Raw genomic sequence first — 24,525 nt, 5'->3', positions numbered from 1 at the left:
TTTATCTCGAAGGATAAGTTTGAGAAGGAGCAGGTGGAAGCAATTGGAAATGACCCCTATGTCACAAAATCATCTTATAGCAAAGTAAAAAGATATGCAAATACTTATACAACAATACCTTTGCATTATATTTCCATTCCTATGTTTCAAATTCTTTTCTGTATTGGTCCAGTAATGATTTTTATAATCCTTTTTGTAACTAAATGGTATTATGGCTCTTTTTAATGTCATTGTTCAGTCCATCCCATAATCTCACCCCACAAACTGAAACACACATGCTTTTAACAGTAGTTCATAACGTTCTCTTAGATGATTTCCCCCGGCTCTTTCCTTCAACATTGGGCGTATGTTACATGATCAATTATTTTCTTTAACTTTAAACATAAATTGTGCAGTTTTGAATGTAACGATGTCCATAAATATCAACAAATGTGGATTAAAAACAGATGATTAGCTCATGTATGTGATTTATTGTCCTGATTGCTCTTTTTTGCAACGTGCAAATATTTTGTAAGTTACTTTTCTAGGTACAGTATTTCCCCAAACTCCCACACAATATAACAAATATGGTAAAAAGTGTGCAGTACAAAGTATGTAATGTATTTTGGGTCAATATGTAGTTGTAGTTGTTTTCAATATACTAATACTCCAGGCCATCTTCATACAGATATTTAATAGGGGGCTTCCAGAACAGTTTGGATTGAAGTTCAACCCCCAGAAATGTAACTCCCTAGACTCTTTTGATTGTTTTATTATCAATTACTAATTTAACATCTGTATTTGTAGTATGATTTCCAAATATAAGGCATTTAGTTTTGTTTAAAGTTAAGTATAAGTTTAAGTTTAAAAATAACTTATTGAAATCAAAACAGAGTTTTAATTTATTCACTTTGTAAGTTATCCTCACAACATGAGGCTCTTACATACATTTTAAGGGGGGGGGGGGGGGGGCTTTTTAAACTCACATTGTGGGTGTGGATTAGTCTCAACTGTTCATAAAAAGAATCTGATGATTTAGCGGGTAATAGGGTTGGGTTGTAGTGCAGCTGGAGCGGAATATACCAGAATATACGGAATAATTTTAAAGTTCTTTCAAAAATTAAAGCCTTAACATGAATCCAGGGTATCTGGGGGTATCTGGTGGCATGTCTAGAAAGTTCTATAGATCTGCACAAGCCCGGGGGAAGTGAGGGGCTGATGGAACAGAATAAAAACTACTGAGGCAGCCGTCGAGACACTGAGATGGCCCGGCAGGTTCAAACTAAACAGGCCGTTCTCATCAACCATTCGTACATATAGCTACAAAAAGTAAAGCATGGTAATTCATATGTACAGGTGAAACTCAAAAAATTAGCATATGATGCAAAAGTTCATTCATTTCAGTAATTCAACTTCAAAGGTAAAACTAATATATTATATAGACTCATTAAATGTGAAGTGAGATATTTCAAGCCTTTATTTGATATCATTTTGATGATTATGGCGTACAGCTAATGAAAACCCAAAATTCAAAATTTCAGAAAATTAGCATATTACATGAAATCAATAAAAAAAGGATTTTAAATACAGAAATGTCAGCCCTCTGAAAAGTATAATCATGCATATGTACTCAGTACTTTGTTTGGAACCCTTTTTGCTAGAATTACTGCCTCAATGCGGCGTGGCATGGATGCTGTCAGCCTGTGGCCCTGCTGAGGTGTTATGGAAGACCAGGATGCTACAATAGCGGCCTTCAGATCTTCTGCATTGTTCGGTCTCATGTCTGTCATCTTTCTCTTGGCAATGCCCCATAGATTCTCTATAGGGTTCAGGTCAGGAGAGTTTGCGGGCCAATCAAGCACAGTAATGCCATGGTCATTGAACCAGGTTTTGGTACTTTTGGCCGTGTGGGCAGGTGCCAAGTCCTGCTGAAAAATGAAGTCAGCATCTCCATAAAGCTTGTCTGCTGAAGGAAGCATAAAGAAATTATTTGGCTCTTTACAGATGTACATTTGCTTTGAAGAGTTTGTCCTGGGGGGTAAAGTTGGAAATGACAAACAAGGGATTCAGTTACTAAAGAGCACTACGAGCTAGCCAGGAGTCAAACCCAGAATCTTCTGATCCGTAGTCATACGCGTTATCCATTGCGCTACTAGCCCTACGTTTGGTATTAGCAAAAGCTACGTTCTTACAACATTGTATGCAAACAGTGGTGATCTTTGTTGGCAAGGGTATAGAAGGCCAGTTAAACGTTTGTTACAGTCCAAAATTTGGGGACTCTTGCGGGACTTTAAGGCTAAGCTGTCCAGTTTCTATCACTGTAAAGTAAAGCAGAAGATGTAGTAATTCAAAGAAACAACAGAAAAGTAGCTTCTCACAGGTGCCGTGACCCAGATTCCTACCGAGGTTCCTGCAGCTACCGCAACGCAGAGTACCAAGCACTATAAGATCACAACCATTTGGTATTAAAATCGCTGCATTGTTGTGATAGCATAGTCGGAAATCAGATCCACAAATATGCTGCTATTTTCTAGGTTCCCCTAATTGATGAGTAACAACTGATAATTCCAGGGATAGTTTATCTAGTACTGCTGATTCTAAAAAAACAAAAACAGAGAAAGCTTGATGACAGCTGTGCTTGAGTTAAATTGAAGGATTTAGAGCGGTTTTAGCACATGTTGAAAACCTATTTACGCATCATTTGGCTTTTTACTGTGTATTTAATTTACTGTGATAGACAATGTACAGGAGTAAACTTGGAAATGAGGATCAAGTAATTTAATAGCTAATCAACAGAACAAACTATCCAGGAGTCAACCCTAACATCTTGTGATCTGTAGTCAGACGCATTACCCATTGTCCCACTAGCCCTACGTTCAATGTCATTGTCAATGTCAATTTTATTTCAATAACACATTTAACACAACAACAGTTGACCAAAGTGCTAAACAGGGTTAATGTCAAATACATAAATAACAAGTGTATAAATCAGTCCAACCAAAACACATCACAGGGAGACAAACAACAACACTTTAAAACATCAGAATCCAGGTTCAGAGAGCATTGGGAGTACCTGGCTTATCACACCATTCTATGCAAACAGTGGTGATCTTTGTTGGCAAGTGTACAGAAAGCCAGTCAAATCTTTGTTGTAGTCCAAAATGTGGGGCCTCCTGCAGGACCTTTATCCTAAGCTGTCCAGTTTCTATCAGTGTTAAATGAAGCAGAGGATGGAATAATTTGGAGGCATAACAGAGAACTAGTTATACAAAGCTGCCGTGACCTGGATTTGAACCGGGGTTGCTGCGGCCACAACGCAGAGTACTAACCACTATACGATCACGGCCACTTGGTAGCAGTAGCGCCTTGTTGTTGTGAAAGGATAGTGGGAACTCTGAATATCAACTCTACTGATATTTTCCCGTTTTCCCTGATTGTTGACTAACATATGAACATTTCATGGATGGTTTATCTAGCACTGCTGATTCTGTCCTTCAGGGACGTTATTATTATTAGCAAGCATATAATTATTAGCAAGCAAAAACAGAAGAACAACAGCAAGAGCTTGATTATTGCTGTAGTTAACTGACACTTAGAGGCTCAGATGACTTAACACACATGTTGAAACAATAATTACTCATCATTTGGCTCTTTATAGATGTACATTTTCTTTGTAGAGTTTGTCTTGGGGGGGTAAAGATGGAAATGACGAACAAGGGATTTAGTTGCTAAAGAGCACTACAAGCTAGCCAGGAATTGAACCTAGAATCTTCTGATCCGTAATCAGACGTGTTATCCACCAAAGCTGGGGAACAATAGTCTCATGAAGGGGGGGGGGGGGGGAAGAAGAGGAAAAATGGGAAGAGGGAGGGAAGAAGGAAAAAGAGGAAAAGTAAGAGGATGTAACAATTCCCAAACCCACTCGGCAAAGGAAAGGTACAACGCTTAAAATTAAGGTAATGGGCGGATCCCTGATATCAATCGGCTAGAAGCTTGTCCTCCCTATTTTAAATACACAACACCTGAATAAACCCCCCCCCAACACTACCAACCCCCTAAATGCCTTTAGGTCGGCTCAATAACCATGCTATTAAAATAAAAAGTAGACCATAGATTGTAAGTTTAACTGCGTGTATTAATGACACAACTTATTACACATCGGACACACCCCCTCCGTACATACACGTCAACGCACTTAAAAGTGACCCACACATTTAAACACTTTTCCCCCAAAACACCCCAACGTCCCAACAAAACCAATGTCATTCAATAAACTTAAATAGTCCGGATCCAGAGTAGCAAACAAACAAACAAAACAAAACAAAACATGGCCGGAGAAGCGTGGCCAGAAGCCGCGGTTAATAACTGTCCGCACGGACAACTCACGCAACCTCGCCACGGTCCGCTCAGCACCAGGGTCGCCGCCGTAGCACCAAGGAGTAATCCCAGTTTGTAATCCACCGAAAACGTATTTGATCCGGAGGCCGGGGTCTCCTGGAAAAACTGCCACGCTGCGCCCTCTGAACCCGACCGCTTCTCCCCGTCCTTCTCTCGCCCAATCGATCAGCCTTTTTTTCACACGTCACAACCCAGTGTCATTATATAGAGGTATGCATTAGAAATACACCAACATCAGACCATACACGTGATACCAATCTAGGCCACTGATAACTAGGCTACATACTTTATCAACATGGGAATAACAACAATACACTACTGCATGTTCCCCACATATAATATAGCCTCTATTAAAGATGGACATGGGCAACCATTACATTCCCCCCCCCCAGCCAGCGGCTTATTGGGGCCATAGAAGGGTTTCAGGTCTACCACATTTATATGGTCCACCTTCGCATTATCGAATAACCCTCGAACACGGTAATTTATAGGTCCTAGCTTTTTCTCTACCCTAACTGGCCCTGACCATTTGGGTGCAAACTTAGCAGAGAACTTGGCTGAGGCTTTAGACTGTGGATGTGACCTAACCCAGACCAGATCCCCAACAGCAAAGTGTACATCTCTGCGTCGTGCATTATAGTATCTAGCTTGTCTGGCTTTTGCCACCCCAACGTGTCTTTCAACCTCCTTCAGCAATAGCGCCTGTGTGTGTAGTGTGTTGTATGTAGATGTGCTGGGTGAGGGTGCCTTATGAATAAGTCGCTCCAATGGGCCTTTGAGGTTGCGACCCAAAGCCAACACAGCAGGGGACACCCCAGTGGTCTCATGCACGGCCGTGTTAATAGCCAACCGGAACTCAGGTAACCATCGATCCCAGTCCTGATGATGTTCCCCCACAAACGAGGCGATCATGGTCTTCAGGGTCCGATTGACCCTTTCCGTCAGATTCGTCTGTGGGTGGTATGCGGTGGTAAGCTTTTGCGTGACACCCCAGGATTCACAGAGGCTGGACAGTAAACAACTGGTGAACTGGGGCCCACGGTCAGACACAAGGAAGGTGGGTACCCCCCATCGTGTAAAGATGTCGTTCTTAAGGATCTGGCAAACTTTTGGTGTCTTGGCATCCTTCAACGCGAACAGCTCCACCCACTTACTGAAAAAATCGACCACCACCATCAGAACTGAATTCCGGCCCTTGCTGAGAGGAAGGGGTCCCATGAAGTCCACTCCTACCATTTCCCCCGGTGCACAGACCTCTGTTGTACTCTGAGCTCTTTAAGATAAGATGGAGCTGGAACATGAAGAGCGTAGAAAATCTGTGATTCACATTTTGAGGGAAGGTTTGGGAAGGACCAAGGCTCCAACAGCTATCTTTTATGTGAGCTTCCTGATTGCTCACACCTTGACTATTCACATTGGTGTTTTAAAAAAGGCAGTGATTTTAGCTTTGATTTACTCATCAGCTCTTTTTTTAAGTGATTTTAGACCTGGAATGAGCCATCTTTTATTTCCTGTGGAAGTCCAAGAGGAAACGAGTGCAAAGAAGAGTGATGAAAAAGCCAAAAGAGAAAAGAGGGAAAGAAGAGCCGGACCTGTTATTGTTTTTAGGGAGCAGATTTACGGCTATAAACTTTGTGGCTCACACAGTGGCTCACCTTTGGCGCCATCAAAGATGCCATTTGGACCTCCAGAAACATGCTGGTAAGAAAGAACATGCAGATCCCCCCGGTGCTGTGATCAGGATGGCTGCAACATCTAAGTAGTATGTGTTTCATGATTGTACTTTTGTTTTTGAATGGTACATGGTTGATCTGTGCTGCAAATTTTGACAAACTGTTTTGATCCCTTGAGGTATTTCCGTGAAGTCTTTGGTCTTGGACAGTTACCTTGCAATCTAAAACTGTATATCCTATTGTCTCTGGAACAATAGTTGGCAGTTGGAGGAGTAATGGCTCTTTACAGTGAATATGCAAAAGAAGATGTTCACAAATTCAGCCCAGGTAAATGCTCAGCCCACATTCACACAGACCTAAACCTACTCAGTTAATGCTGGTTACAATATTCTAATAATCAACAATGCCAGAGAAAAATTACAAAGAGTGATTTTGTAATAAAGTACTGGCTTTTGCCTTGCAAAAGTTTTGTTCCAATAACATTAACAAGCAGTTAGTTAAGGTCCGTGTGTGTGTCACGATGTGGAGAATAGTTGCATGCAGGTAGTGTGGCTGAGTGGTCTAAGGCGCTGGCTTTAGGCTCAAGTCTCTCTATAGGCGTGGGTTCAAATCCCACCACTGTCATTTGCAAATGTTACATTGCTGGAAGGTTTGCAGGTTTTGCAGTTTGATGAGTTCATATCAGGTTACCTGTTATGACATAGCTTGGTGAAGTACCTAAAGTAATAAGAGGCAACTTGTGAGACTCCTTTCTGACTCTGCTGTTTATCTGTACCGGCAATGCCCTGTTCTTAATGACCGCCCAATCGTAAGTGTTCAATGTGAAATACTCATTCATTGCCAAAGTTGTCGGTAACTGTGACGGGGCCCATGTCGGCCGTCACGGTAGCGATACGCTACCTATACCATCCAAAGACTCAGACTGTAGTTATTTGTTAGATGCCCGTATATGTTTAACGTGTTCATAAGTTTTGTTAATTTTCACAATGTTTAAAATCTTCAGTTAACCTAGCCATTCTCCATTTCCCCACAGTAATCCCGTAGCTGTCTTGTGCGCATTTCATTGTCAACATTTCATGAATATCACGTAAAGCCTGTCGTAAAAGGATTTCTGCGCTCATATCTACCACACCTCTTTTTTTTGTTTCATGTTATGTCTCGGCAAGAAGTATTAGGCTTTTGGGCCGTCTGTCCATCTCTACATCAGAATCAGAAATACTTTATTGATCCCTGAAGGGAAACTCTGGAAAAAAACTTCTCCTTCGAGCCAGCGACCTAAGGATTTCAGCTTTTTGCCTCTACAGTCCTCCGCTCTACCAACTGAGCTATCGAATGGAGCTATGCTTATTCACGCGCACTCCCCATTCTTGTGAATGTAATAACACAGGACCCCCTGGAGGGACTTTCAGTGATAAAGCGCATTTTCAGTCTCAATGCCCAGATGTAGTATAAGATTTGAAGTGAACATTGTATTGTCCAGTGATGGTGGTATAGTGGTGAGCATAGCTGCTTTCTAAGTAGTTGACCTGGGTTTGATTCCCAGCCATCGCAGTAGCTTTCTTTGAGTGATGTTACTTGCTTTTTTAACAAGAAGTCAGCAGAAAGGTTACTTGCCAAAACTGGTTTGATAAAACATTAGATCTCTTTGGGGTGCACGATTATGGCCAAAGTGATAATCACGATTATTTTGATCAATGGCTTCAAAACCTGTAAATACAACTGCGGTGGATGGAAATCAAACCTGGGCAAAATGATTGAACTGCTAATGGTATAAATCATAGTCAAAAATTAACACACCTGCTGTCTTTCTAGTGGACAATACAACGTTCACTGCAAATCTTGTAACACAGACAAGAAACACATTGGTGGCTTCCAGTACCTATGAGATAACACAATATTATTTGTGAAGACACATCTGCAATTTGGTAAACCGTGAGGTGTCATTTGTTTGCTGCCACTCTTAAAGATCACCTTTCGTTGTCGGCAGGATTTGAACCTGCAAGGGGAGACCCCAATAGATTTCTAGTCCATCGCCTTAACCACTCGGCCACAACAACCTAAAAAGCAGCACTGTACATGTTTGCTCAAATGTTCATAAACTTTAAACAAATTGCAAATTGTAGTGCGCTGCCTGTATCTGTGGATCCTCGTGGAGGCAGCTTGATTGATTGATATGTTCCCTTGTTTGTACCATAACAGAGATCTAATATTTTTTCCAATTGGGTTGGGCAAGTAACCTTTCTGGTTACTTTGTGACAAATAAAGCAAGTAACCACACAACGAAAACTACTGCTATGCTCACCAGTATACCACCATCACTGGACAATGCATTTGGTATACTTAAAGGTTGGCTTTTTCCTTTTTATTAAATTAAGGCATTAAGATCAATTTCCAAAAGATGATTTTTTTAATTCCTCTTTTAAGTCAACTTCAGCATGGGTTCCTAAATGCATGCATACCACTGTATGCATGTATACCTGCATTTCAAAATGTAGGCCAAGTATGTACTAAAAAAAAAGAAACAGAGCTGTATTGACACAAAAAAAGAATTTGACAGCAGAAATCCCCATTATAAGGACACACAGCAGACCTACAATGAAATTGTAATTGCACTGCTTTGAAAATAGTAAGAACCTTCTTCATCACAAACCTGATGGTGCAGTACTTGATCCACATGGATCCACTTGCTGTCCCTCTGGCTCTTCCTCTCTCTCTCCCATTTATGTTTTCTTCTTCCTCACTCTCTTCTTCATGCTCTTCACCCTCTTCTTCATACTCCTCACCCTCTTCTTCATACTCCTCACCCTCTTCTTCATCTTCCTCACCCTCTTTAATATCCCTCTCTTTCATCACATGCCCTCTCCCCAAACTCCTCTGGCTCTCCCTCTTCCTGCTCTTCAGTCCCTTGATTTGTTTCTCTCACGGCTGTTTTTCCCACTTTCTGTTTAATTGGGCCTCTATATCGCTTCCTCGTTTCATGATAAATATTAGAAGAAGATAAAACGTAGGGGTATGCATTACATTTCCCTCCCTACTCAACACGGACATGAAGCCTGTCGATTACTTTACACAAATGTAGCTATTTGTTATCGCAATGCAACACCAAAGAGGAATGAAATTACGTTTTAACATCGCAACATTGTGTAGACCTAGCAAGGAATGTGACATTTGGATTTTTGCTTCTGCTTCGATGAGTTTGATAGATAGATAGATAGATAGATATTTATTGATCCAAAAAAAGGGAAATTATAGTGTTACAGCAGCGTACAACAGTCACACAGTACAGACTAAAAATATAAATGAAATGTACGTACAATATACATTAAAAAATAATAATAATAATAGGATTAAAAAAACAAATATTTGAATATATACAGGATGGGGAAACAAACTACCTAAATAACATGCTGAAAAACACGATCAAGTTGTAAACATGTCAAGACCAGACATTTACTAACGTGATTTCACTCTCTGTGTGAGGAGCAACAGGAACACGGTTATGTGCAAGAACAACAAGTCTCTTACGAGATAAAATGGTTTTGCTTACCTAAGACTCTGGCAACAGGAGAAATCGGAGCTTCTCTCTCAGAGAGTAGTGTCTCATCAGGAGCAGCACCACGTGTGGACGTGGCAGGCACCCTACGGTATTTTGCTCTGAATTAGATTATTATTACACTGAATTGTGTAGAACTTTGCGTCGCACATTAGTCCCGCTTTCGGCGCGTGTAAAATCATAGTTAATTACTATTTCTTTTGTTTGAGCCATGCAGAGCAGAGTGGCGCAGCGGAAGCGTGCTGGGCCCATAACCCAGAGGTCGATGGACCGAAACCATCCTCTGCTAATTCCTGTGCTTTGTATTTGCATCAAGTCTATGTCCAGGCTGTTAACAAGCATCTGTTGAGTGTCTGAAGTGAAATGTCTCCACCTGTTGAAGAGTAAACTTAATGGCATGTCAAGTTTATTTCTTCCATAAAAATGGAAACTACAGTGTTCATAATATGTAACACCTATAAAAACTGCAGCATAACACAATACATATACCACAGTACAAGTACATAAACACTGTAAAATAGCAAGTAAAACATGTATGTTTAAAATGCTTGTTGTGCTGTCTACCAGTCAGATTACCACAGGAGGTAATATTTTTTGCAGCTCTTTTAAAGACTCTACCATAATACCTGCTGGAGATGCCAGGTCCTCATACATGTAAAGCATGCGCTCTATCACTGAGCTAGGTAGGGGGTAGGGTAGGTGTGAAAACATACCCCTATAAAATGGGACACCACTTGGTTACATCATCATACAGTATTGATCACAAACTTCCAAGATGCCGTCTCTGTCTGTTGACTGTGTGGGTTTTGACAACAGTGACATATGCATGTACATATTTATATATTTTATAGTTATTTTATGTTCACTTTGGTGGTGCAGAGGCAGATGTTCTTCTCTGTGGCGTTGTCGGCAGGATGTATGTAATGTCTTTATTTTTGTTTCAACAAGGTCTCTTCTTCATTCACAAATTCCTCCCTCGCTGAACAGAAACTTCCACAACAAACTTGGCGTTGTCGGCAGGATGTATGTAATGGGAAAATTACATGTAACCAATGATTTTCGTATTAATTATTCATAATAATATCTTCAATGCCTCTCAGAGTATTTGGTTCCTGTATCTGTCCTCAGTGTGATCTCTTTGTAGGAGACAACTGGATATGTTATGACTTTGCATTTTCCCACCAAGGATAGATGACGTGGAGCCTGACAGAAACAGTTGCCTAGAACGGTGTTTATCATAGCAGGTCCCAGGTCGAGACCAGAGCCTATCCAAGAGACAAGATGTCCTTTTTTAACTAAGATAGAATGACCGGTCAAGACACTTGGACACACGAGGGACAGATTCAGAAATACGTAAGAGCTCCAACTGTCTGCCTGAGGTCCACTGATTGTTATGTTTGAGATTAAACTGGTTTCCAAACAAGGGTTGGTTTTCCTCTGGGGGCACTGCATATAAAGAAGTGTATTACTGATTGTATTTACCAGAATGTGTAATGTCACCTTGTTACTTTGTTGCATTGTGAACTGCCATTCTCGTCATTTTGTTTGATTGTTCTCTCGAGAAAATAATTAAACTCTTTCACCGAATATCCAAACTTTTAATCCAGTTTCAGCCTGTCTTTATTTTTGTTTCAACAAGGTCTCTTCTTCATTCACAAATTCCTCCCTCGCTGAACAGAAACTTCCACAACAAACTTGGCGTTGTCGGCAGGATTTCAAGGAGGGATCAGATCGGGACTCCGCTGGTGACCTGATGACAGGCCATCCAGGGATCTGAGGATCACCTGCCTCTAAACCTCGCCAAAACATCTTTGAGAGAAAGAGGGTCAGAACCGCGGAGGGCTCGCTGATTCCACTATGAAATCCAAACGAAAAGGAAGCAATTTCAAACAGCGGGGGTAAGTTAGAATTTCAATTTTAAACAATTTGAATTGGATACCGAGACACCGTGTGAGACAAAGACTGACCAAGGTTTTCACTGGGATTATTTGGTGAAAGTTTTATCTTTTGTTTTGGGAAATTTTAGGTTTTTACAAAAACAAGGGAAAAAGGGTTTTATTCGTGGGTTTAAACATCCAGGTTGTTGAACAGAATAAACCACTAATTTGACATCATTTCATCAAACACAGGAATAGGACGGGGTGACGAGTAGATTTTATGACAAAAAAATCTATCACAGATAAACAGTTATTGTAGCTTAAAGTAAGTTACAGCTGTTTGCAGGTTTTCCCGCAAAGTTTACCGAGAACTAAACTGGGCCGTATAGTGACGATTATACGTAAAGAAGTACTTCGGCTGCTTGTTTAACTATTTTTCCTAGGGAAGAAATGGGCAACAAGAGCACAAGGTCACACGTTCCCTCAGGTCCAGTGGTTGATGAAATGGTGAAAAGATATGGTCCACACACCTTAGATTGTTTGGTTTATTGGACCACTAAGCATGGCTTCCCTGAAAATGGCTCTTTGAGCACAGGGAAGCTTAGGATGCTAAAACAAGATTTAGAAGAAGAAGAAAAATTACTCAGAGAGGGTAAAACAATTAGCACCCAGGATTTAATTCAAATAGAGAAAAACAAAGAATGTTTTAGTCAGTGGATGGAAGAAGCCACTTGTAGGGAAAGAAAACAGATGAAAAAACTAGTAACTAAGGAGGGAACAGATAATGCTGTTGAAACACAGAGAGGAGAAATGAACACTGTCACTAATGCATTTTCCCTCTATCCGAGTCTTAAAGATGGCGATCAGCTGCTCAAACCACCACCCTACCCTCCTCCAGCACCCAGGCCGAAGGGAGAAACACCGTCTGTGTCTCCCCCAGAAGCAAGCACCAGGAGCGGAACAGATCCCACACAGCCCCCACCTCGCTGCAAGCTCTCTCTCTCTACAAGCAGCCACGGCCTCCCCCCCACCTACATCTGACAATAACAGCAGCATCGGGTACCGTCATCCAATGCTACAAATCAGCGGAGCAGGCTGACAAGAAGAGAAACAGAAGAAAAATCACTTTGACAGTGTCAACGTTGGCTGAAGAGGGGGAGGCCAGAAGCAGAGGCAAAGCGAGAGGAAGAGGCAGAAGACGAGGTGGAGGGCAGGGGCCAGCAGTGGACCGAGACACATGTTTCAACTGCGGAGGAAGAGGTCACTGGGCAGACAAATGCCCATCCCGAAATACAGAAGGGAGACGACAACCGAGGGGTCCCCCAGCTGGGGACCGCACCTACAGCCAGCAACGGGTGGATGAAAGGGAGGAGGGGAACGGGAGTGGTGGAGAGTCTGAGCCAGTCTGCACCGGATAAGGGAAGTAAAAATGCAAAACACACTAACTAATCTGCTTGCAAAGAAGTAAATGCTTTCACACGCTACAGCCCATAAACATCACACTCTTCCTCACACGATAGGGAGAATTCTAGACGCAATATTGTCACCTAGAACAAAAAACACTTAGAAGGTATTCCTACTTATGTAATGTTTTTATCTGAGGTGTATAAATTGGCTGCTACAATTTTAAAAGGTGCATGGAAGGGATGTAGAGTTGGTTTAGAGGCATAGACTGTGGGTTGGGTTTGTGTTTAGAGTGTATGTAGTTGGGTTTTTAGGTGCAACAAATTATGTGCTTCAAAAATCTTTATTTTTGAATCAAAAGCTTTCTGGTGGAATTGTTCTGTGCAGGAGTGCAAGTGGAGCAGTTGTCCCAGAAAGATTTTCAACCTCATGATGTGTGTACATAGGGATCTAAATGATTCGGAGCAGGAGAGAAGGGCAACATGTTCGGTTTTGCTCTCTCCTGTGTCCTGTGAATTTGTTAGGTAGAGATCTAATGTTTGGCATAGGAGTTTTCTCAAACTCCTACAGGTCTCAAGGTTGTGAGATTAGAAGTCACAGCCAGCCTGACTCATTGTTTTCACACACACACATCTCAGCTGATTTTTTCAGTGGTGAATCTCTCTCTGGGTCATGCTGCAAGCCTGCTGCATGAGGCCAGAGATGTTATTTAACCCCTTGCTGACTTCATGTCAGAACTAAACCTACATTACACTTATTTTGTCTTATCAGGAAAAGATGACATGTTTGTTGAAGATTTTTTTTCCAATGAAGAAGCAGATGAGCTTGAGTGTATTTACTTATACTGGCATGAAAACAAATGTGCAGTAGCTGTAAACTTGACTGAAAAACAGAGAGTGTTTTTCAGAGTTCAACATTCACGTGCTCATATTTCTTTGTCCAAATCTCCTACAGATCAGTGGAGAAACTTGGGACAGTTTGTCCGGGACTGTGACCAGTTGACTGACTGACTTTACTGGAACCGTGGAAGGGAATGGGTACACCTCCCCCTCCACGGGAGCTTATCGGAAGCTCCTGTCGCATCGGGTGACAGCCACACGCAGTGTGTTCCAGCGGAAAGAAGCTGAAACACACACACGCACGTTTTTGAATAATTCTGTGATTGTTTCACCCTCAGATATCTCTCCGCTGCTGTCCCAAGTGCCGAATCACCTGTGGGCAGCGCATAAGTATGACGTGGGGCTCATAAAAATTGTCAGCCTGTCGTCATCACTCCTCGCTCAGAATTTAAGGCCAAAAAAAAAAAACCTCAGTACCCACTGAAACAAGAAGCAATTAATGGAATCAGGCCGGTTTTTAACTCTCTTTTGAAAGCAGGAGTTATTGTTCCGTGTCCTGATTCACCTGTTTCGCACGCCTATTTTCCCTGTCAAGAAAATTCGTGATAAGGGAAAACCGGTCGAATAGCGTTTTGTTCAGGACCTCAAAGCAGTAAATGCAGCGGTCCACGCACGTGCTCCCAATGTGCCAAACCCTTCACTAAATTCAAGGAATTCCAGTGTGGGGGGGGCACAATACTTTTCTGTTGTTTATTTGTCTAACGTTTTTTTTTCAGTTGTCCAGTGAACAAAGACAGCCTTTCTGGGTTGCCTTCTTATGTGATGGTAAGACCTACACATTCACACGTTTAGGATAAGGATTTTTTATTGACAGCCCAACTGTCTACAACGAAGCACTGAGAGAGAGCCTTGAAAGATTAACTATTACACTATTGCACTGTTGTGCCACCTGGCAGCAGAAGGGCACAAAGCTAGTTTAGCCAAACTGCAATTTGTCAAAAAAAAAGAAGTGCATTATTTTTTTTTATTTTTTTTGGGTCATGACATTTCAGCGTCAGGGAAAACATTGTCCTCATCTCGAATTGAGAAATAGTTTTTCTCTCAAAACTTGAAACAAAGAAACTAATTATGTCATTTCTAGGGATGTGTTCCTATTGTTGTGTTTTAATCCCAAATTCTGCTCAGTTAGTTAACCCTTTAGCTGACATAATGCATGGCAAAAATCTATCTGCACATGACCGCGTCACGTGGACGATCGAAGCGAACCAGGCGTTTGTAAATCTTAAAAAAGCTTTTCAAAGCCCTCCAACCTTAGGTTTGCCAAACCCTAAACTTCCATTCACTCAGACAGTGGGTGAACATTTGGGCTGCATGACGTTTGTTCTCTTGCAGCCTCACGGTGACAGGCTCAGGCCTGTGGCCTATTTTTGCTTCATTAACATTGTTAGTGCCACATGTAGTTTCTCTGATCCTTTTGGAGAACGACCTTCACATTTGTCTGCAGCACGATATCTATGGTTACACACATGTCTGCTTGATATGCCTAATGTCACTGTTAAACATTTTACAGTGCTTAACCCTGCTTCTCTTATGCCTATGCCAGGAAAGGGAAAGCCGCATGACTGTTTGGCTGAGTTGCAACACACCTGTGCTCCGCGCCCAGATCTGACTGACACACCGGTGCCAAACTCCGATCTGGTTTTGTATGTGGATGGGTCAGCCTCACGCTGCCCTGACACTGGACAGGGACAGGTAGGGTTTGCTGTAGTATCAGACTCAGAGACCTTAATTGCTAAATCTCTTCCCAAACATTTCTCTATGCAGGCTGCTGAACTCATTGCTCTCACTGAAGCATGTAAACTGGCTGAAGGTTCGTCTGTTACAACCTACACAGACTCCAGGTACGCCTTTTGGGGTTGTACATGATTTTGGGGCATTGTGGAAACACCGAAACTTCCTAAAGTCTTATGGTAAGCCCATTTTGCATCACCAATTGATCAGTGATCTTATTTCCATGTTAGCTAGGCTAATACAAATGTTCTGCACACACACAGTGCAGTTGACTGATCTTTCACTTGCAGAATCAGTAGCTGCAGAATACAGTGGAAAAGGCCAGAGTGCACCTTTAATGAGGATGTCTGGCAGGGACCGGATTCAACACCTTGCCTTCCACACCATTTGTTCACACATTTTGCAAAGTTGACACATGGGCCCATGGGACCATGTGTCAAAGGGGCGAGTGCTAGTATTGTTAACAACAACATGGTACACAAAGGCCTTTACATCATTTGCAGAAAAGGAAAATTTTGTAAAGCAGGCATTTGAACATATCATGATGAAATTTGTAGATCTCACACCGTCACAGGTGAAAAAGTTTTGTTTGATGATGGTTGATCAAAATGGGTGGAGGTGTTTCCCGCTTCAGAACAAACTGCTTCAGTGTTAGCAAAAGCTCTAAATGACAGAAATTATTATATTATATATTATTAATAATATCAAGTCGGTTGTCAAGCGATAACGGCACGTTAAGAACAAAACTATGTACATGTGAATGAGGGTAAGAACGCGCAGTAACCTCAGTCCTTTTGAAATTCTCTTCGGCAGACCACCCAGTGTGGGGGTTAGAAGCTTCTAGAGCACCCCTTCCCTCATCAGCTCTGTGCGAGCATGATATGTTAGAGTAGTGTGTACAACTGTCTTCTGCTCTCTCTGCCATAAGAATCCAGGTGTCTGCTGCCCTGCCCCACCCAGCTGGAGGACCGCTCCACACGCTGCAGCCAGGAGATTTCGTGGTCGTAACAAAACTACAGGAGGATGAACTGGCAATCCAAACGCTGGCAAGGTCCCTTCCAGGTTCTTCTGGTCACCCACAGCAGTGAAGGTTGCTGAGAGGGCTCCGTGGATCCACGCACCACACTGCAAGAGGGTTCCAGGACCAGGGGACAAGCCAGTCCCGCCAGACGCCCGGAAGTCCGTGGCCTGACAGATGGCGTTCTGTGTCACTAACGTTGCAACACAACTCACCAGAAATGAGGCAGTGGTAAAGACTGACTCCGACGGTGTGTCACGTGCTGGTGGACGAACCTCTGACACCAGAAGAAATCCATGGCACCAGAAGCAAGACCGCCTGATCTACAGCCCGGTACTGCATCGCCCAGCCACCCACACACACACAGCACACCCTGAAGGGCGCAGCACTCGCTGTGACGATGGAAGAACACAGGAAGAGGAAAACATGGTGTATGACACAAATGTATTCTTGTTCTCTGTTTTCTGTCTGTGTTTGTGGGGGGGTAGCATTTTTGTTGTTAGACAGATATGATAGAGATAAATCTGACATAATTTATTCTAACACCACTTCTTCTCCCATTAATGTTACTACAGACGTATTGATGCACGGTACACACGCACACTCAGTTTTCAGTCATCAAATAAAGGGGTAAAAAGAGTAGAGCGCTCTTCACCTTTCTCTAGATAGTATTGGAAACAGGGGTACGAGAAATATAAACAAAGCAACAACCTTAAGACAACAGACTTCATGGTAGTAGCTAATGCATCAACTACCTTTCTGTTGCAACCATGCGATTACTTTCAGTCCAAAAATGACAAAATCAACTCAAATGATTAACATTGTGTAAAATAAATGAGTTCTTTCTTCTGACAAAGACAACGCACTCATATTCCAACGTATGACTGGGTTCAATCAGCAAATTTACACGCGATGTAGGGATCGATGATTAATGTTGATTAATGATTAATTGTTTCCCCACTCACAGAAACGGGCTTCACCCATAAAACCACTCGTGCTAAACCTAATTAACTATTTGTGCACTGACTGCATTTTACTTTAAGAGCTTAATGTAAAATGATGAGTTACAGTAGCAAATTTGTTTCGGGAATTCTTCCATGGTAGGGATTAGTTAATAACGCACATGATATTGATAAGATACATGAAAGTTTGGAAAATCTGACCGCCGTCATGTTTGCAGGGTTCAGCGATTTTCCTAAAACCTTGTGAGCAATGCGTAACATGTTACTTCAGAACCAGATGGGTCTAGATTTACTGTTAGCAGCTCAGGGGGGGGCTCTGCCATGTATTAGGTGATCAATGCTGCACATTAATCCCAGACATTGAAGGTAACCTCACTGACACCGTCCATCAGCTAAACCACCTCGCCACTAGTCTTAGGGCTCAAAATGTCCCTCACACTGTTTTTAGGTGTCTGGGGCGCTTGGATATTTGGGGAGGGGTGGAAGGCTTGGATGGGGAATATTGTGGTTCCAGTAATCTCTGTGATCTGTTTCTGTTTTGAAGCATTTGTTGTATTATCCCATTAATATGAATGATTATTTTCTTTGTTTACTTTTGAAAGGGTTCAGTATCAGGCAGTGCAAGTAAATGATGATGATCTTGGTCTGTTTGATCTGCCCACCTACAAAGACGACGAATTTAACTCAGACTCAGCTTCCAAATTTCAGTAGTTCCTGATTCATAAATTCCATTTTACTTCTCATCTTTCTTTTAGACTAAGATGTAGTGGTAGCTTGAACTAAGAGGTTTAAAGTCATCACAAAAAAACATTCTTTTTGTCTTTTCAGTAATTTTCAATTGTGTTGTGATTAGTATGTAATCAAAAGGGGGGAATGTAATGGGAAAATTACATGTAACCAATGATTTTCGTATTAATTATTCATAATAATATCTTCAATGCCTCTCAGAGTATTTGGTTCCTGTATCTGTCCTCAGTGTGATCTCTTTGTAGGAGACAACTGGATATGTTATGACTTTGCATTTTCCCACCAAGGATAGATGACGTGGAGCCTGACAGAAACAGTTGCCTAGAACGGTGTTTATCATAGCAGGTCCCAGGTCGAGACCAGAGCCTATCCAAGAGACAAGATGTCCTTTTTTAACTAAGATAGAATGACCGGTCAAGACACTTGGACACACGAGGGACAGATTCAGAAATACGTAAGAGCTCCAACTGTCTGCCTGAGGTCCACTGATTGTTATGTTTGAGATTAAACTGGTTTCCAAACAAGGGTTGGTTTTCCTCTGGGGGCACTGCATATAAAGAAGTGTATTACTGATTGTATTTACCAGAATGTGTAATGTCACCTTGTTACTTTGTTGCATTGTGAACTGCCATTCTCGTCATTTTGTTTGATTGTTCTCTCGAGAAAATAATTAAACTCTTTCACCGAATATCCAAACTTTTAATCCAGTTTCAGCCTGTCTTTATTTTTGTTTCAACAAGGTCTCTTCTTCATTCACAAATTCCTCCCTCGCTGAACAGAAACTTCCACAACAAGTACTTAGGTCTGTTTGCAATACATATGTGTATACACATGTATCATGTAAACATACATATACACTCTGTATAAATGATGTGTTGTATATCTGTTTCAGTTATCACCGTTTTGAATGTCATTGGTGTTCAGAAAAACATTTTGTTAACAAAAATCTGTCTTTATTGGTGATAAATTAAACATAATAGGCAAAAACATTAAAAAATATATATTATATTAACGAACCGTTATCAACCATTAGAACCATAACTAACATGTCACACACATAAAAAGGCACTCAAATGTGTAAAACTAAAAAAAATACACACAAGACCACAAACAAATTAACTACAGCTGTTCTGATATTCCAGACCAGTCTGAAGCCTGTTGGCCAGTAACCCCCCCTCCCCCCACAAACACACACACACACACACACACACACACACACACACACATTTCATCAGTGTCTTGTATCAAAACCAAGTGCCAACCAAGTGCATGAACAAGAATTAATTACAAATGATTACAGTAATTCAGTACCAATGCAATAATGAATGGGTACAACATGATCATATGATTTAAGAAACTTCTGCTCGCTTTCAGCCCCAAAGTGGATCAGCTGTTGTGTTTCCTCCTGCTTCAAGTAAGCTCGCGTCCTCCCTTGATTTTGTATTTCACTGTCTATGGTTCCAAGGGCCATACACCCCTTACCCCTTGTTCAAAAAGAGTATTGGGACAGCACTAGGTTTCGCGTGAACCCGCAAAAACAAGGGGGAAGGGGTGAGATAGAGAAATGAGATTCAGACCAAGACCTCCTGTAACACAAACTAAGCGGTATGCCCCCTTTTTAATACCTCAGAAAATCAGACAACACAACAAGCACTTTAAATGTACATGATTTACAGTTTCTATTTTACTTTGCATCTATTTACAGTATTGTACTGTAGGAAATTTATTATATTGTGTTTATGCTGCCGTTTTTATGGGTGTTAGATCAGGCTTGAGCGCTGTAATTTCTGTTTTAATGGATGAAATAACCTAATTCACTTCAGACACTTGCAGCAACAGATGCTTTGGTAAATTGGTTTGGAGCTGGGGTCTGGATGATCTGTGTTCCACATTTTGAGGGAAGGTTCCAACAGTTTACGGGTTGTAAAGTTAAACATTTGGTAGACCTTGCAACTATCTTTTATGTGAGCTTCCTGATTACTCACACATTGATTATTCACATGTAACACTTGTGATTGGCTGGTGTTTAAAAACAGGGCATAGTGAGTACAGATAGAAACATCAGTAAGGAGTCTACCAAGTTGCCTCTTATCATTTTAGTTTGGACACCCAGTGAGGCTTACCGTGATGGTTTGGACTGGGTCGACTAGGGTCTCAATCTCAGACATAACAACAGAATCACAACTTTCATTCATGTGCTTGTGCCAGTGTTCAACCACCTGTCACTGCATTTTCAGCTTGAGTGGTGTTTTTTTTTTTTTTTAAAACACCTGCTCTGTGTGAGGGTTGAACTCAAGACCTTCAAATTATGAGCCTGACACGCTGCCTACTGCGCTAACGAGGCTATAAAAGCAGTTGTAATGCTTGGAAGAATGTACGTGGAGACCTATCTACTCACACAAAGGCTAAGATCGACCCTAGATGCTTTGTCATGACCCCATGAAAAGGCCAGGACAAAAGACCGTGTGCAAAGGTTGAAGGAAACGCAAGAATATGACCACAACAAAAGGAAAGATAATTCAATGATGGTGGTAGTCAGTTTAGTCAGTGGTGAGTGTGTATGCATGGATGAGTGTGAGGTATGGTGTCAGCGATTTATGCTGGACAGAGTAAAACTAACAAAGATGAGCGGGAGAGGTGCTGGACTGAGAGACCTCTAGGGCAATCACAGATGTACAACCAATAATAAAACACTACTGAGTCAATGCGTTCATAAAAAATGAAAAACATTGTTCAGAAAGCTTAATGAAGCTTCATTTGACCATAACTATTAACCACCTGAACCTGGTAAAAGGTGTGAGGTACTCCTGCACAGCTAGCCAGTGATTTACCTACTGTAGATGGTGGTTGGCGTGCCAATGAGGCTTGAAAATGTGCAGATGGTGATTCAGAGGAGATGTAACAGTTTAAAGTGTAAAGTAAATCTGAGGCCATGGTTCTCAGCAGGAAACCGATGGAGTGCTTTCTTCGGGTAGGGAGTGAGTCCTTACCCCAAGTGAAGGAGTTTAAGTACCTTGGGGTCTTGTTCGCGAGTGAGGGGACCATGGAGCGTGAGATTGGTCGGAGAATCGGAGCAGCTGGTGCGGTATTACATTCCGTTTATCGCACCGTTGTGACGAAAAGAGAGCTGAGCCAGAAGGCAAAGCTCTCGATCTACCGGGCAATTTTCGTTCCTACCCTCACCTATGGTCATGAAGGCTGGGTCATGACCGAAAGAACGAGATCCAGGGTACAAGCGGCCGAAATGGGTTTCCTCAGGAGGGTGGCTGGCGTCTCCCTTAGAGATAGGGTGAGAAGCACAGTCATCCGAGAGGAACTCGGAGTAGAGCCGCTGCTCCTTCGCGTCGAAAGGAGCCAGTTGAGGTGGTTCGGGCATCTGGTAAGGATGCCTCCTGGGCGCCTCCCTAGGGAGGTGTTCCAGGCACGTCCAGCTGGGAGGAGGCCCCGGGGAAGACCTAGGACTAGGTGGAGAGATTATATCTCCAACCTGGCCTGGGAACGCCTCGGGATCCCCCAGTCGGAGCTGGTTGATGTGGCTCGGGAAAGGGAAGTTTGGGGTCCCCTACTGGAGCTGCTGCCCCCGCGACCCGACACCGGATAAGCGGTCGAAGATGGATGGATGGATGGTGTAAAGTAACTTAATTTTCTAAATTGTCGCCTACAGTGCCAACGAGAGCTCTTCTCTAATATTACCGGGTACGCAATAGCTATTCAACTTTGGAAGGTATTGTTGATCTCAGAAACAACGATAGACAGCACCATCTTATCACAACGCCCATGTTTGTGTTTCTTCAAAGTTTGCAAAAACATTCACATGAACTCGCAAATCAATTGATGAGATTTTGGAGGTCAAAGGTACAATGTCAAGGTGACTGTGTCCTCATGTCTGTCCATCCGATTCTTGTGAATGCAATATCTCTGAACACCTAGAGGGAAGCACTTTAAATATGGCATACATAACCACATTTCGAGTGGCGGATGAACTGATTTCGATTTTGGAGGTCAAAGGTCAAGGTTACTGTTTCATTATGTCTCCAGAACTGTATATGTATTTAATATTACAATGTGATTATCAGCGGCCTGAGAACCAGACACCAGAACTATGCCACGCTTGATACACCACTGCTAGGACGAGTAAAGCTACCGAGGAGGAGAAGGACATGCTGGAACAACAGGTGATTAGATTTTTGGACAGAAAGGCATTTATGTTGATAGCGGGAACATTGAAGATCGTCATACTCTGCCGAGCAAAAACAAAACGGCCACTCCATTGGTAATAATCCGGTTCACCAACAGAAAGAAAAAGTCAGCACTCCTCAGACAAGGAAGGAAATTAAAAGGCTCCCAAGTTTACATCAATGAACAATTCACCAAGAAAAATGCTGATGTCGAAAGCATGCGTACTTTGAACACAAAACAAGATCCAGGCAACATGGGCAAAAAATTGTAAGATATTCATCAAACTTCATGGGTCGACGCCTGAGGCAGCGAAAGTGGTTCTCATCAGGGACATCACCGAGCTGGATAAGTTTGAAGAAGGAATGAATCAAGAGCAACAAAGGCCTACATAAGGTAACTGCACACAAACTGAATCGGACATATCAAACACAATGATCATGGCAAACTTGGACAGAAACCTTTCTGTTACATATGATCAACTGTACTTGGAAACTTTCAAATACACAGAACATAAACCACAAGACACTGAAAACAACATTGACCCAGATGATAATTTCTACATTGGTTCTCACTGCCAGTGTGAATATTACACAGTTAAACCTGTAAGCTTACTGTAAACTAAATGTGGAAAGTTGAAAGGTTGATTTTTTTCCCCTGTGCTGTGGCTTAAAAACCAGTTCCACCGTGATTTGAACTCAGATCGCTAGATTCAAAGTCCAGAGTGCTAACCATTACACCATGGAACCTTTTAAAGTGTTGCAAGGGTTTGCTAGAAAGTTTCTTTCATAATATCCACATGCGTGATATTAAAGGCACACAACAATCACAACGAAAATGAAAAAGCAACAATTATTAGCCAACTTAAGTCATTTAGTTAGCTAAGCGTTTAGAGCAGGGCTATTCAATTAATTTGGAATTGGGGCCAGTTCATGAAACTGAGGCAAAATAAGGGGCCGGAGAATATGAGTAATTATAGTAACAAATAAAGAAATTACAACAACATACTGAAGGAGTCAATATATTCTATTTTGTAAATGCAGAACAACGTATGCATATTGTGGTACACTAAGACACACAGGTCCATGACATTGTTCCATTCAAAAGACAATACAATGTTGAAAAATCAGAGACAGACAATTAGAGAAATGCAGTTAACTAACAGAAAACATCCACTTAATTGCACATAACTGTACAAAATTTACAGCTCATTATCCTCAATTGACAATGAAGAGATACATTTCAGTGTTACAAGTAAAGAGGGAAATAATCCTCAGAAATATCAAACTGTCCCCGTTCTCCACTGGTTGAAAATAGAAATGCAGCTAAATGGAAACTTAATACAACACACGCTTTTTCCTTCTAAAAAAATAAAATAGACTGCCCCATAAATCCTCACATGGACTACTACTGTACTCACTTTGTCCAGTTTGAACATAAATCAGACACCTTAACAATCAGTCTAGGTCAGCCATATCACAGATATTTAAGAATGCAGTCATTTGAGTGACAGGCAACGACCAACAAAAATAAAACCAAAGTGCATAGTGTGGTACAGAATAGAATTAAAACAACATAACAGTGCATGGCACTTTATCAAGGCAAAAGATTTCAAACTGCATTCAGCAATAATACTACATCAAGAAAAAATTGAAGTGCATAACATGGAGTGACAAACATGTTAATTGCATCATAGTGTTCAAAAATCCTCATTTCTTGCTTGACTAATTATGCCTGTTACCTTGCATGTAGTTTGCCAACATTTGTCATCTAATGAGAGAAATGGCATTTTTTGACTTGGCAAGAGCAGTGAAGTCAGGTGTATATGTTGTCAAGGCAATGCGCAAGCAGTGTTGCAGATGCTGGTCAGTGAGGGATATGCGATTGTGAGTTTTAATGGCATTCATGTGTGAGAATGATGACTCACAAGTGTATGTTGAGCCAAACATTGTCAAAAGAAAAAGTGCAAGACCCCTTGAATGTGGAAATTTCTCTCGGCTGACTTCACGGGTCCAGAATTTTTCAAAACCTGCTTGCTGTAATGACTGTCGCAAGTCATCTGATGACTGAATGTCAATGATTTCCAGTTGAAAAGACCCCTCATCCAA

General features: G+C 41.7%; 1 protein-coding gene and 2 non-coding genes across 3 annotated transcripts in view; 1 reads left to right on the top strand and 2 right to left on the bottom strand.

Annotated features, from left to right (window-relative positions):
* Positions 1-24,525, top strand: part of LOC116687662 (zinc finger protein 723-like) — a gene marked incomplete at both ends in the record, with an annotated part of 71,912 nt that overhangs the window by 29,422 nt on the left and 17,965 nt on the right. The window lies entirely within an intron of this gene.
* Positions 3,254-3,325, bottom strand: trnah-gug (transfer RNA histidin (anticodon GUG)). Its single transcript has one exon. It is a non-coding gene; the product is annotated as a tRNA-His (tRNA).
* Positions 23,095-23,166, bottom strand: trnaq-uug (transfer RNA glutamine (anticodon UUG)). The gene has a single exon. It is a non-coding gene; the product is annotated as a tRNA-Gln (tRNA).

This window comes from Etheostoma spectabile, chromosome 4, assembly GCF_008692095.1.
Source record: "Etheostoma spectabile isolate EspeVRDwgs_2016 chromosome 4, UIUC_Espe_1.0, whole genome shotgun sequence".
Taxonomy (NCBI): domain Eukaryota; kingdom Metazoa; phylum Chordata; class Actinopteri; order Perciformes; family Percidae; genus Etheostoma; species Etheostoma spectabile.
Note: the sequence above shows the minus strand (reverse complement) of the source record. Positions and strands in the feature narration are given on the sequence as shown.